Source organism: Leptidea sinapis, chromosome 46, assembly GCF_905404315.1.
Source record: "Leptidea sinapis chromosome 46, ilLepSina1.1, whole genome shotgun sequence".
Classification (NCBI taxonomy): Eukaryota; Metazoa; Arthropoda; class Insecta; order Lepidoptera; family Pieridae; genus Leptidea; species Leptidea sinapis.
Window position 1 is genome coordinate 998766 of NC_066310.1, and position 4117 is coordinate 1002882.

The 4117-nt window shown below is 32.2% G+C and overlaps 1 non-coding gene across 1 annotated transcript; it reads right to left on the reverse strand.

Moving 5' to 3' along the window:
* Window positions 1-3262: 3262 nt before the first annotated feature.
* Window positions 3263-3334, reverse strand: Trnaw-cca (transfer RNA tryptophan (anticodon CCA)). Its single transcript has one exon. It is a non-coding gene; the product is annotated as a tRNA-Trp (tRNA).
* Between the last annotated feature and the right edge of the window lie 783 nt (window positions 3335-4117).

Consider the following 4117-nt stretch of genomic DNA (forward strand, 5'->3'; position numbering starts at 1 on the left):
CTAGTGTTATAATAATGAAAATCACTACTTAGAGCAATCAGGTGACGATTTTTGTGAACATATATTAAATTTTCATAAATGTACAGACAATGAACAGTCATAATATTAATTTATTTAAATTTTTCTTTGAGAGACTGTCTATAACCAAGCTGATATATAGCACGAAAAGCTCTCTTTTGCAGAGCAAACACTATATCAATGTCAGCAGCATGAACCCATAGTAATATACCGTACGTCATGATATCCATGTTAAGGCGTGTGATACTATGGTTGAATGTTTTACAATTTTATTTAATATTTCACGAGCTGACCTTTTTGTCCAAGTTTTTCCCTATGAGAAATTAGTAGCTAATACTTTTCTCATTTTTGTACATTTACTACACCTTTAAATTATTTATCATGATCTTAAAACAATCACGTTGAATTATTAATGTTTTGCTATAGCAAGTATGTTTGCCAATTTCAATTTACAGTCTGCAAATTAATATGAATGTATACACAGCCCTATTTGAATGTTGTAATACTGTTATAGGTTTAATAAGATTCGAGTTTCAGTGAACCGATCCCAGTTGTACATTGAGTTAAGTGCCATTTACGTAATTTGAATATTATGGTTCGATTAGGTTTGTGCTAACAACTTTGGTAATTGCTAAAGTGTTTACTGTGAGTACGGACGTAATATTCATGGAGGTTTGCCGAGTTTCGACCTGACTGCCCCAGCCTCCTCTAACAATTTTTTTTACAAATTTCGGATTTAATAATTCTGCAGAAGAATTGTTAACTATAATATTATAATATGCATAGGAAATTTATCTTAATACGGTAGCGTAATGGGCTACAAAGACTTTGTATCAAATATTTCCCTGCTTAATATATTCTTTTTAGAAAATATTTTTAAAAAATAGTTGGCAACCGGCAATTTTATAAAAGAAAATTACTAAAGAGATCACTTCTAATAGGTTTATTCATAGTAATGTTAACGGAAATATCATATCGAAAATATATGAAAACAAAATATATAGAGAGTACATTGTTCAATACAAAACTTGCGATTGACATGTGATAATAGCATTTTCCTGTTTCTTTCTGTTTGCTGCCAACTAGAGATCGCTAATTATTTCTTTGTAACCTTCTAACTTCTGGTCATCCGTTATTTCCTACAATATTGCTGAGTCGAAATGAATCTTATGTTATGTACTCAGGATTTAGTTTTGCTTAATATGACCATCTCAAGCTCAGAGTCTAGCATTTTTAGACGGATTTGTGCATGTATCGAACCTGACTGTTGCAAGAAACAGAATTTTAAACACATTAATATTCATCCCTTAAATTTTGAATATATTTTGCATATTTTCTTACAGTTCATTTCTTGGTTATTGTTTTTATGTGCCCTAGATGTTACTTTGATATCTGTCCCTTAATTCTTCAAAGCGATCAATCGTTCAAAATTATCTTTTCTCAAACCAACAATACCTTGCCTTCTTTCACTTTTTCTGTCGTGCTTCAAATTTCTCATCTTAAGAAGATATTTTAAATAAAATAGGACGAAATTGTAGCCATTTCCAAAGGTATAAAATAGAAAATATTGCAGGTTTTAATGAATATATTCTGTATGCTGTCAAAACCTGGGTGTTCACAAACTACACAGGCGGGAGACTGATAGTTGGGACTTGTCACAACGTAGACTAACTGTCTGTAACGTTGCAAGAAAATAACATTCCTGAGATTATGCGATTTGAGACTGGCATGGGGTGGCAGTGGGAGTTAGAAAAAGGCTGCACATTTCTTAATCAATGGTATATGATTCCTCTGCTATGGATTTGTTAGTATTACAATAAAAAAAATTGACGGGTTTTTTTAGTTGCATTGAAGATTAAACTATTAAGTTTAATATCATAACTATAAATACAAGTATTGTAAAAAAAAACACGAAATAATTTGTTACAACTCGTATTGCTTTACTTACGATTACATTGTCTGTCTATCAAAAGTAAGTCTGTGTTCATAAGTCACAATAATTAGATATTTTTGTATCAACTTTTGTGATAAATAATTAGGCGATGTTTCCTGGTTACTCTATTGCCGAAACTTTTACTGTTTCTGGATCACGTCACGTGACTAATGATGAAGTATGGTCTTTTAATGTGTATCAATGATAATTGATGCACAAGTACTCTACCATGATACATCATAAGTTGTCTGATAATTATTACTGCAACGACTGTTCTGATTATCTATCAGTCATGACAATTTCAAACAATTTTTTTTGAATTAAAACAATGTTTGATATTGAATAGAGCTGCAGGTTGCAGATTCCATTCTCCCCGGGATATTGGACCCCATCTAGGTCATGGCTTGTTTAACTCTGAAACATCCATGGTATTTTTAAACTACATGCTCCACTCGGATTCTTTGTTATCGTCTTAAGCAATTGCTGGACAGAATTTGATACATAAGTCTATACTGATAGATGGAAAGCCTATTTTATGGAAAGCTTATTTCATTCGGTTATACTGCGAAAACTACTGAACCGATCGGAATAATACTTATAACATAAGACGCAGCGTGTTTCGGAGAAGATTTTAGTATAGGATATGTTGGTGATTACTTACTATCCGTAACCTATATTTTTTGACTAAGAAATACCTATATTATAATAATACGTAAGTATCCGCACTCGCTAATTGTATGAATTGTGATGTCATATAACGAAATGTCATGATTGAATTATTTGTAGAGCGAATATATAGGTACATACTTCTAAGCCAAAAAAATGTAGATTACGTATAAGTAATCATCAACATGATATCTTAATATACTAAAACCTTCTCCGAAACACGTAATTGTAACTTGCTCGTGGTTCTATATGAATCAAATAATCCAAATGTTATGAGTTGTCCAACTGATGTTGTTGTCAACATTCAACCACAACAAAGTCAATATCTCCTGAGAATGCCTCGTGTAGAGGTGAAACACGTGTCGAAATGGTTAAAGACCCATCTTAGCGAAATTAACACTTAAGACAACTATAACATTTCATTTTCATTAAAAAATCCTAAAACAACAAGCCAAGTCGCTAATTGAACTTGTAAGATATCATGTAACTATTGCCGTGGTAAAGCCTTACGTATAATATAAATCTAAACGAAAGATGTTCACAAAAAACTCCAAGAAACACTATTTTATTTTTCTGAAAGTAATCAATTGATAAAATAACTAATAAATTGATAAAATAAAAAAAATAAAAACAAAAGTTGTGCTATGACCCCGACGTGATTTGAACACGCAACCTTCTGATCTGGAGTCAGACGCGCTACCGTTGCGCCACGGAGTCCTTGCTGAGTTTGTCGAAATTGTGTATCATAATGTTCGTGTACGGTCTATTTTTACATCTTACCATTCTAATTATCACAATAATTGATACTGTAGAAAACTTATTTTAAAGCAATGAATAAATTACACCAAAAGAAGCATTTACTTATAATTATTTGGAGTTTATTTTGTTTTAGGCAAAATATAGGATCAACTCATGAATTACGATCTCGTCCGTCTTTGGATTTCGAATTTTTTTATCAGACGGCAAGCAATTTCATTTTTTGATATGATTGGTTTATATTAAATTGATATGATAACATATTAACAATGTTTATCGCAAATTTAGTGTAATACGTATATATGTAGGTGTAAATCGAGGACAATTTGGTTATCTTTAAAGTGAGCTTGGCAATACTGATAATCTACGAGTTTGTATATTTGGGAAGTTCATTTATGAGTGAGGGGAAGTGTCCTACCACTGCAGTGCCCTATGTCATTGAAGGGAGAGTGATGGTTGATAACCAACACGTGAACGAGTCATCAGTTCGGCCTTCTTCTTATATAAAAATCGCATAAACGTTTTCGTTGTATTAATGATTCCTTTCTACCAAAATATTCTGTTATTGTTAGGTGGGTAGACACCTAGAGGAGTTGGTAAAGTAATTACAGGCAGGTAGATGCAACAAGGAAGCCGCTCACAAACTTAGTGCGTACTTTGAATCGCTTAAGACCCACTGTGGTACAAGTTACAACATGCTACTAGTTTCAATAAACATAATATTATTGTTCTATTTTAGAACCA